This window comes from Sinocyclocheilus rhinocerous, unplaced genomic scaffold (assembly GCF_001515625.1).
Source record: "Sinocyclocheilus rhinocerous isolate Xijiao unplaced genomic scaffold, SAMN03320098_v1.1 scaffold1509, whole genome shotgun sequence".
Taxonomy (NCBI): domain Eukaryota; kingdom Metazoa; phylum Chordata; class Actinopteri; order Cypriniformes; family Cyprinidae; genus Sinocyclocheilus; species Sinocyclocheilus rhinocerous.
Window position 1 is genome coordinate 256,356 of NW_015662985.1, and position 11,550 is coordinate 267,905.

General features: G+C 39.1%; 1 protein-coding gene and 1 long non-coding RNA gene across 2 annotated transcripts in view; both read right to left on the reverse strand.

The window, feature by feature from the left end:
- LOC107728690 (protein BEAN1-like) overlaps nt 1-11,550 on the reverse strand; it is a 51,866-nt gene that overhangs the window by 18,228 nt on the left and 22,088 nt on the right. The window lies entirely within an intron of this gene.
- The window catches only part of LOC107728697 (uncharacterized), a 15,219-nt gene continuing 8,505 nt past the window's right edge, over nt 4,837-11,550 (reverse strand). Inside the window, exons 2-3 of the long non-coding RNA XR_001638499.1 lie at nt 8,283-8,295; nt 4,837-4,846 (exon numbers count right to left, since the gene is read on the reverse strand). This is a non-coding gene — a long non-coding RNA (uncharacterized LOC107728697). The remainder of the gene's footprint in view (nt 4,847-8,282; nt 8,296-11,550) is intronic.

Sequence of the window (11,550 nt, forward strand, 5' to 3'; positions counted from 1 at the left end):
ACACTCGAAGTGGATTGGTCTCTCTAAGCGAGATCCCAATTCGTCGGTCACCGATGTGACGTCGAGAGTGACCGACTGAAAGGGAACATTATATATATATATATATATATATATATATATATTGTGTACATTAAATTTTTTATATATATTGCACTCAGAAAATATCAGCTGTGCTGTGAAGCACACATGTGCTAAATGTTGGTCTGTTGTTATCAAGCTTTGAAGGTGGAATACAGCAATACTCTGCTGTTAAAATATCTCAATGCTCCTGTGACTCTTTAGAGATGTGCTGTGAGAAACCCAGTCGTGTAACAGACTCCATTAATTATTATCAGTTCACAAACCTCACAATTAATTAAGCAAAGGAATACAGAAATTAAATAGTGCTGTCAGTCAAGTAGTCATTAAAATGCTGATTCAAAGACACAATTAGAAAATTACACAACCCTTAAAAAAGTTTGGGGTCAGTAAGATTATATAAATTAATGAATATTTAAATTAATACATTTATTCAGCAAAGTTTGCACAAAATTGATCAAAATTGACAGTAAAAACAGTTGTAATGTTGCAAAATATTTCTATTTCAAATAAAGGCTGTTCTTTTGAACTTTCTGTTCATCAAATAATCAATCAAAAAAAATGTTCACAAGAATATTAAGTAATTTTCAACAAATTCTTGAGCATCAAATCAGCATATTAGAATGATTTCTGAAGGATCATGTGACACTGAAGACTGGAGTAATGATGCTGAAAATTCAGCTTTGCTATAACAGGAATAAATTACATTTTAAAATATATTAAAATAGAAAACTGTTATTTTAAATTGTTTTTATGTATTTTTGATCAAATAAATGCAGCCCTGGTAAGCATAAGAGACATTTTACAAAAACATTAAAAGGTTTGTTAACCCCACCAACTTTTATAGTGTATATTTACTACAAACAAATTAACCAGTGGTCCCCGGCTCAAATTTTTGATTTTGTCAATATTTTTTTCTGAAGAAAGATAAACATGTATAGTGATGATTTTGTAGAGGGAGGTCAAAATGACAACTTTCACCTGAGATTCGGAGCCAGATTACAGGGGGGTAAAAATGACTTTAGAAAGATGGCAGCATCATTATATTAGTTTTACACAGAGATTAGTAAGTCTATTAGTAAAATCTGTTGACTTTAGCAATATTTGTTGCATTATACACCCATAGTGACCATTCTGCATGCCTGTAACTCAGTAAGTTTTAAGATACCTTAATACTCTTTTAGATTTTGAGCCTTAACAAACTTTCCTTTTGGCTTTCATCACTGTACATGTTTATCTGTCTAAAATATTGACAAAATCAAAAATTTGTGCTGGAGAAATTTCTGAAATTTGGTTGATTTGACACGGAATGACCTAGTTTTTTTTCTGTCCCCCCTCTTTTTAGCATTTGTAAAACTTTGCATTCAACACATTCATTCATCAGTGCATTTTGATCTGATTGATTAATATTACTGTGTGCTAATACGTGGGTGGTCAGTGCTGGGGTTGGCAGTGAGGTCTCTAAAGACCACATGGTTGCATCTCATCTACAGCAGCATGGCATCCTCCAGGCATCCAGATGGAGTATGCTAACATGTCTGCTGTGCCCTCTCACTCAAAATGCGTGGCATTATGAGTTGAATGCGATTGAGATTGCATTGGGGAGATCAGTTCACTCCGGTCAGACCGAATTCAGTGTAAGTGTGTGGCTTATGTAAGTTGTCATGTCTTTTTGATGTCCTTCCCTCTAGCCCTTGCATCCTTGTCCTGACTAAGAGAAAAACACATGGCTTTATGCTGAAGGTCATGGCAGACCAACACACAACTCTATTGCATAATCACAACAACTTATGCTTTTTCTGCCCTTCCTCAGCCTCTTCTTCACACACACACACACACACACACACACACACACACACACAAAACATACACACTTTCACACCCTTCTTCTTCTCTCCTTTCTCTTGTCATGCTTCCCACTGGGAACAATCCAATTCTGTGCCACAGATTTCTAAAACTGCAGCCCACATTTTGTGTTCAACATTAGGCACTTTCTCACACTCCCTTTTTCAGTTCTACACTGACAAAATAATACTCTTAAACTGTACTGTATCTTTGCCTTTTTGTTGTAAAAAATATCTAAACGTTAAAACTTTTTTTTTTTTACATTAACTTAGAACTTTACTTTACTTTACTTAGGTACATTCTCGGAAAACAAGTCTTAAAAGTGTCAATTGTTGATAACCAAACAGTTGACTGCAGCCATTGACTTCCATAGTATTTTTTTTTTCCATACTACGACAGTCAATGGCTACAGTCAACTGTTTGGTTATCAACATTCTTCAAAATATCTTCTTTTGCACTCAACAGAATTTTAAATTTTTGGGTTAACTATCCCTTTAGTCTTTGGATGAGCTGTCTCTAAACTCAAGTTTACTGAAACTAAACTGAAAAAGGCTTGTTCTAAAATTCTTTGATTCTGATATCAGAAACATATTTACATCCCGATGGCAAAGCTTCTGTGTATTAATCCATATGGAAATGAACTCAAACACCAAACTGTAGCTATAAACTGCTCAAATAATCCACTACTCAGCACCACTCTGCTCACGTGGGCAGTGTGAATAACCTGTTCATATGGACACGGAAATAAATACACACCGCTTACGTGCAGCTTTGCAGTGCAGTGTGAAAAATGTTGAAGGGTCAAAGAGCGGGTGGAAAATTATATAAAACAGGTTTTTAAGTATAACAATATATCCACAATACTGTATTCACAATACAGCACACCTTGAGTACTTTATTGCTTTTATAAAATGGTTACAAATAGGGATGCACCGATACCACTTTTTTCAGTACTTGCCCGATACAGATACTTTTATTTTTGGTACTTGCCGATACCGAGTACCGATACCAATATTTTTATTGCATTTGTACATTTTTTAAATATTGGGTACAGGAACAAAAAAAGTATGTATAATGTTAGTTGGTTAACTTCATTTATCAAATAGATACAGTCAAACCAAAATTTATTCAGACACCTTCAACATTTCTCACATTATCACAGTTTATTCGCTATAGTTTAGAAAATGGTAATAAAATATAACAAGAACTCACGAGTTAAACTGTGCCAGAACAAATTCAGCTTGATAATGTGTAGCGAATCAGCTCATTCATGGGGAAATATGAATAATTAATATCCCTAATTACAAATATTAAAACCAAAGATATACATATTAATATGTAAATATTTTAAGTTCAGTCATTAAATCCCACCCTTCATCAAAAAAAAAAAAAAAAAACACGCAGTATCATGCCGCATCTGATGGAGCCCAAATACAGCTCTGGTATAAAATTAAGAAACCACTCCAAATTTTTCAGCATCTCTACATGTATCGCAGCCATTCAATTCCAGTGTCTGTTGAATTCCAACTCAGGCACACCCTATTCTGCTTAATAAAGTACTGATTAGGTCATCATCTCATCCAAATGTTATTTAACAAGAAAAAGTATAAAAACCACTGCTGTGGTCATTACTCTTGCAATAGGGCCAGCTGGATGGCAAAAATAGTGCTAAAAGTACCTCAAAAGTAAGGTACTCAAAAGTAAGTATGTTCTTCTAATTTCCCTCCTAGCCTCCCTCTCCCACCTCCTCTCCTAGAACCAGCCAGTTCCTCAGCTATGCCTCCATTGGTTCCTGTCAGTCCCTCAGCTCACCCTCAGTCAGCACCATCCGGGCGCTCTGATTCGCCTCGGGCTTTCCAGTCTCCAGCTCTGCCTAGGCATGAGGATCCCATCTCCGCCTCCAGCCTTCGAGTCCCGGACTCCACCTAGGTCCTCCGACCCATCGGCTCCACCTTGGCTCCTTGCTCCCTTTTCTCCACCCGGGGCCCATCATCCCACTGGCTCCACCGGCCTCCCTCGTCTCTCCATCTCCACCTTGGTAAGTCATCGACTTTCCTCCGCTACGGGATTCCACTCCTCCAGCTTCGCCTCATCCCTCTGGCTGGCTTCTTCTTTCCTCCGGCTCCACCGTTGTCCTCAGTCGCTTCAGCTCCGCCACGGTCTTCCGGGTCCCCGTCTCCGCCTCGCACGCATGAGCCATCTGCTCTGCCCTCTGGACCTCGGTTGTCACCCTAGCTCTCCGTCTGCTCGGCTTCACCTGGGTCTCCACCTCCAGTGGCTCCGTGTCCATTGCTTGTCCCCAAGGTGTCGTCTGCCAAGTTTTCACCATGGCTCCTCCCTCCCTCGACTCCACCCTGGGGCCTCGTCCTGGCTGGTCTCTGGACCAACATCTGGCTTCTCCTGCTCCTGGCTGCTCCATGCCTTCTCCCACCGTCAGCTCCACCTTGGTCTCTCAATCCACCTTCTCCCCTGGTTCCCTGTCCTGCATGTCCTCCGTGTCCTCCTTCAGAGTCCCCTCCCTCTCACCTCAGATAGGCTCTTTGCAGTGCGAGGACGTGCCTTCTGGGAGGGGGAGATACTGTAACAGTTATGGACTTTTTGTTGTGTTTCTCTTTCTTCCTGTTCACTTGCTCGGTTTAGTTCCGTTGCACTAGTTTCTGATCAGCCCTGATTTGTTTATATGGTTACTTATGATAGGCAACTGTCACTCATTCTTTAGTTTCCTTATTTATACTCCCTGTTCCGTTCAGTCGCTGTCGGTTATTTGCTGTACCATTGTGTGTGCTACATTTGCTCCTGCAATTCTCATGTGTGTATTCCTTGTGGATTTATAAGTAAGAGACTATTTTTGGATAATACTCCTTCGTCGTGTTCTTTAAATAGCACAACACATTACAACAGTGAACATCGGGTTGCTTAAAATCTTTAAAATTTCCATTTCCTAGTCAGGGGTTAATAAGTACAAGGTGAAGCTGTAGACATTGGGGACAACAAAGCTACAGACTGGCTGAGGGTGAAAACAACAATCCACTGACCGGGATGACCGCCAACTCATTCGAATATCACTCAACAACTGTGGGATGACATCAAGAGATCTTACAAAAAAAAAGGCCAACAGCAGCTGGGGGGAAGTGCACGGCGAGGACAGTTCGAAACAGGCTTTTTGGGCAGGGCAAAAGTCATGCAAAGCTAGAAAAATGCCCTTCATCAATGAGAAGCAAAGAAAAGCCAGGCTAAGGTGTGCAAAAGATCATAAGGATTGGACCATCTCTGATAAATCCAATTTTCAGCTTAGCCCAAAATCTGGTCATCTAATGGTTAGACGGAGACCTGGAGAGGCCTACAAGCCACAGTGTCTTGCACCCACTGTGAAATTTGGTGGAGGATCAGTGATGATCTGGGGGTGCTTCAGCAAGGTTGGAATCGGGCACATACGTCTTTGTGAAGGGCGCATGAATCAAGCCATGTACAAGGTTGTCCTGGAAGAAAACTTGCTTCCTTCTGCTCTGACAATGTTTTTTTCAGAAGGACAATGCTCCATGCCACACAGCCAGGTCAATCAAGGTGTGAATGGCGGACCACCAGATCAAGACCCTGTCATGGCCAGCCCAATCTCCAGACCTGAACCCCACTGTAAACCTCTGGAATGTAATCAAGAGGAAGATGGATGGTCACAAGCCATCAAACAAAGCTGAGCTGATTGAATTGTTGCACCAGGAGTGGCATAAAGTTACCCAACAGCAATGTGAAAAGCTGGTGGAGAGCATGTCAAAACACATGAAAGCTGTGATTGAAAATCAGGGTTATTTCACCAAATATTGATTTCTGAACTCTTCGTATAGTCAAAACATTAGTACTATGTTGTTTAAAAATGAATATGAACTTGTTTTCTATGCATTATTTTTAGCAGTTGTCATTTTCTGCAAATTAATGCTCTAAATCAGTGGTTCCCAACCCTGGTCCTGGAGGCACCCAACACTGCACATTTTGCATGTCTCCTTTCTCTGCCGCACCAATTTCAGGTCTTGAAGTCTCTACTAATGAGCTGATGACCTGAATCAGGTGTGTTTGATTAAGGAGACATGCAAAATGTGTAGTGTTGGGGTGCCTCCAGGACCAGGGTTGATAACCACTGCTCTAAATGACAATATGTTTATTTGGAATTTGGAAGAAATGTTGACAGAAGTTTATAGATGAAAACAAAAATGTTCATATTACTCAAACACATACCTATAAATAGTAAAACCAGAGAAACTGATCATTTTTAATAAAAGAGAAAAGAGACTCAGCATGAGAAAATGCTTGCTTTCTGTCTTTTATTTTAAAGCAGAACAGTTCACGGCATAGTGCCAATCTGCCTAATAAGAATAAAGTGTTTGATTTTACACATGCACACATCAACGTATCTCATATGAGAAGACTTCTCTGATTTTCTTTCAAGATTTTTCTGTCATATTGACCCATAATATGTTCGCAGGTCAATGCCAAGAAACCACTGATCATATTTCAGATCATAAAACAAAATGTCAGCACTTTACCACCTCTCTAGGTGAATGAGGTAAACATGAACCATGAAATTATAAATGAAGTATATCGGCTAGAAGATTTCTCTAGTGGGCATTACAGTCCTAAGCTCATCTGCACTGGGAGCTCAAGAGACCAAAGACAGCAGGAGCAGAATAATGCAGGGATGGTGTTATGTTCACAGTAGAATGTCTGGTATATGACTGCATTTATGTAACATTATGGTCCTTTCATAAGACTTGCATCAGGATTTCAATGCATGGCTCAACACAAGCCTTGCTTTGGCCGTCACATAAAAAAGCACTTGATAGGGTAAAATGAGGTTGCTAAGAAGCAAGAAAGCAGGAAGTATACACAGTTACATGCATTTGAGCTTAGAAATAAGTCTTTCTTTTGATTCTCAAAACCTTGATTTTGATGAATTTATATTAGTTCAGGCAACCATGACAACAGGTTCAAGACTCATTTCAGGTTGGTCAGCAGCAGGCAATGTCAAAGTTTAGTTTATACTCTCAACTTCTTCACAGTGTGATTACTGTACACATAAATAAACAGCACTTGCAACAGCATTTACAGAAACACAAGCACTTAATTTAGATCTCTCAGCAACAAGGATGAAATGTGTATGAAGAGAAGGTCACTCCTACCCACACATCCAGCAGCACACAAGAAACACACTCACAAATACACAGAGAAGCTTCTAGGAAGCTGATTCTAATAAACACAAGTCCTGATTTGTTTCACTGAATATGTCATGACTTCCAAGAAGAGCACAAATAGTTCAATGAATCAAATGTGATGAATCTAATAATTTCCTGATGATTCTCACAACCACAGCTCAATATTAGAGACAAAAAATATATAGTACATACAGTGGGGTTTAAAAGTCGGATCTAGATTTTTTTCCATTTAAACCTGTAAATAAACAATGTTTTAGAATTATGAAATAAAGGAAATTATAATGTAGAATGAATAAGAGATTCTGCAAATGGTTATCAATAGTGGTCGACCGATATATCGCCAAGGCCGATATATCGGCCGATATTTTGCATTTTTCAAATATCGGCATCGGCCGAAAATTTTTTCTGCTTGGCCGATGTGTTTGAGGAGGGACTTTTATTGTGACGGCGCTGAGAACGGCAGCGCCTGAGCACACAGTGCTCACATTCTCCCTCTTGTTTACTGTTGTTGTTAACAGTTCTGTCTAATACAGATAGAAGTGATTTCAAATTATGCTGCGCTTTATGCATTTGCCCACTCTCATATTCATGTCATGTTCTCTGTGTGCTGTATGTAAAATGAGTGTTACCCTGGCTTTATTTGAAAAATATGATTCCCAATGCACACAAACTTCCCAGAATACTGAGTGCCCTGTTGGTTACAGTGTTTACTTCCTTTTTAATTATAATTTTATTAAATGTTTATTTATTTGTGAAAAATACTTTGTCATCTAAAGTATAAGTATGTTTATTTTACACATTTATTTTGTAATCCATTGTCAAATGATTTCAAATTTCTTAAATATTAATTAAAATTAAAAACAAATTATATCGGCTTTATATCGGCCCCCCTGCTTTCCAAGATATCGGCATCGGCAGTCAAAAAACATATCGGTCGACAACTAGTTATCAAATGCTTTGCTGACATTGATCATGTGAACTCTTTGTACAGATTGTCAGATGTTCTTGCTTCCATTAAAGCTCAAGACACTCTTTGGATCATCTCAAATCAAGCTGAACATGATCATCAGGTTTTACACAAACTTGTGGAGTTCATGCGGCTTGAGTGCTGCTGTCATTAAATTAAAATGAAGACAAACCGAATACTAACACAACATGATTTTTTTCCCTTTCAATTTCTTTCATCTTGATTCATAATGTAGGTAATATACTTTGTAATTAAAAATGTTGTATTAAGTTACATTTTCAGACTCTGTTCCACTGTTTGTACCACTAATGTAAATATTCTGTAATCTGTTACATACATACCTAAATAAAGCATTGTGTTATTGCTTAGATATACCTGAATTACATACACTTTCAGGAAGAATAACTAATACGGCTCACTACGTCACAGAGTTGAGTGCAAAACCAAGTTTAGAAGACACTGCAGTCCTGTATAATGCTACTGTTTTGAAGCAAGAACACAGGCAGCATGTAAAGCAGCAGAAACTGTCAGGATGTCTTGGTCAAAGCATCTGTAAATATCACTGTGATGATTTAACCCTCTAAGAGTACATGTATCTGTCACAATACGGCTTGCTGGGTTGCCACTCCCTGCAATGATGTGAGGCGACAGGGATTTTAGAGACTAAAAATGACACAGAGACAGAAAAATGGGAAGTTAGCAAACTGAGGGAGAAATGTTGAATGGTGCACTGTTAGTAAATACGTTCATAATGTTCTTTTGAACTTTCTATCCATCAAAGAATCCTAACAAAAAATCATGGTTTCCAGTATATTACTATATTAAGCAGCACACGTTACACTGGAGACTGCTGCAGAAAATTCAGCTTACACACTAAACAAAATTATAAACGCAACACTTTTGTTTTTGCCCCCATTTTTCATGAGCTGAACTCAAAGATCTAAGACTTTTTCTATGTACACAAAAGGCCTATTTCTCTCAAATATTGTTCAACAATCTGTCTAAATCTGTGTTAGTGAGCACTTCTCCTTGCCGAGACAATTTATCCACCTCACAGGTGTGGCATATCAAGATGCTGATTAGACAGCATGATTATTGCACAGGTGTGCCTTAGGCTGGCCACAATAAAAGGCCAGTCTAAAATGTGCAGTTTTACTGTATTGGGGGGTCTGGGGGGGTCCGAAAACCAGTCAGTATCTGGTGTGACCACCATTTGCCTCACACAGTGCAACACATCTCCTTCGCATACACTCTAAAAAATGCTGGGTTGTTTCAACCCAACTTTGGGTCAAATATGGACTAACCCAACTTTTGGGTTAAAAATGTAATTAAAAAATTTAACCCAACAGCTGGGTTAGACCATATTTGACCCAAAGTTGGGTTGAAACAACCCAGCATTTTTTAGAGTGTATATTCCGCAGACTTAGGGTGTCCTTAGAGGGGTGCTAGCTCACATCCTCATCTTCTCAGAATCTAACAGAACAGCAGATTGACTGGTTATGTGTTGGAGCCCACCGGGCACGCCCGCATCGGTTCAGGCTCTCTACACGTCCCGCGATCAGAAGGTTTTAGCAGAAGACTTAGCAGAAGAAAAAAACAACAACATCGGCGGAACTGTGCGTGAGCCTTTTTAAGGTCTGAGAAGATTCACGCCTCTCAGGATGGGCTTGTCCAATGAGAAAGGCTGAAATTCCAAGCGGGAGGTTGGAAATATTGGGGAGTTTTATGACCCTTTGTGTGAGAGCATGGTAATTTGCATATGGAACTTGAATCAAAATTACTAAAGATTCTTAGAACACTAATATATTGCCTATGTACCAACATCTTCTTCCTGGTTTGAAGAGTGAGGAATTCCAAAGATGTTCTGACTCGATGGTGATTGGGAGTTTCTTCCCAGTGGAAAGTGAAAAAGTGTGTTTTTTTGAACATTAAAGCATGTCAACATATTCTGTTACACCAAATACACAAAATAATGATCTTTAAAAAAGCATCATATGACCCCTTTAAATCAAATGAAAAATGGTGTGTCTGATTGGTCCAGACGCTACACCTATAAAACGTCTAATTGTTAAAAAAACTGAAGCGTAATCCAGAGGCAGCAAACACCTGTGAAATGGCATGTATATATGGACAAGTACACTTGTAAATGTACTTCACACCTACAGGACAAACTTGCCTCATACAAGCTTCTCCTGAGCCTCATGAGAAATGCCATCTGTCAGAGTCGTTAAAAGTTGACATAACCTTTTACTCATTTCCACTTCTGGGTCCTGGGAGATCTGGGAAGGACGTGACAGATAGTGCAAGCTTTGGCACATCCTTCAATCTCTCCAGTTGACCCAGATAACACAGACCATGAGCTGCACTGATTGAAAAATCCTACAAGGCTCCTAAAACGATCAAGAAATGTGAAAAAAAACCTTACTAGATAATTACATCTCACTTTTGCACTCTAACCAATTACTTTCAGCTAGCTTGGGTAGTAATACTATTTATTACTGTCACATTTGGCGGAAACATAGTATAGAATTAGTTTATAATTAGAATAATCGAGCTTTTAAGGAAAATAAATGGCAAGAGAAGAGTTTCATAATGTCTTTCTAACATCACAGATCTTCTGTTTTCAAATCTGTGATGCACAGCAGGCAAAGGCCTGATGAGATAAGCCACAGGAAAGAGCCCTTAGTGACAAGGTCACAGGACAGACAGATGTGATGTCAAGAGCACACAATCCATTCTCATAAAGCTGGAGAAGACTGCTCCAATGAACAGCTATTGATCCAGGCTTTTGGCTTTTGTTTCCTTTTAAATCAAGAGGACTTTCATGCTTTGAAGCCTCAGTGTTCTTTCTTCTTTCCAGCAACCCATTTAAAATGAGACAAGCACTTGCACTTAAATAATCAAGGATTAAAATAATAAAGATTATTTACTTTAACTGTGGATATTACTGGTGTAATTAATATTTGGAATGATGATTACCATTGTGCTTATAAAGTGCACTGAAATAACCAACAGAGAAAAGAACAACAAATCAAATCAAACAGTAAAAAAAATAAATAAAATACAATAGCAGAAAGGCACCCAATTATGTCATAATGAAATAATGAAGCTAAAGTGAGAAACAAATAAAGTGAGGCAAATTAATGCAACGGCTGAGTTGTTACTTCTATAGTCTCTTGTGCATATTAATGTGTAACAACGTTCGTAGTCACGGGAAGAAGGAGGCGGGAACCGGCGAACATTTAAACCAAACTTTAATAAAATAAACAAACACAAAACGAAAGTAAAGCGGCAGCCCCTCGCGGACGACTGCCGCACACAAAACACAAAATAAAATTCAGGCCTGGTCCTCTCTCGTCCAACACTGTCGTTACTCCTCCTTTTATTCTTCCAGAGCTCCCATTAGCATTTACTCCACCGGCCTTGCTCCGTTCCCACGGCTCTCGGCCCCGCCCC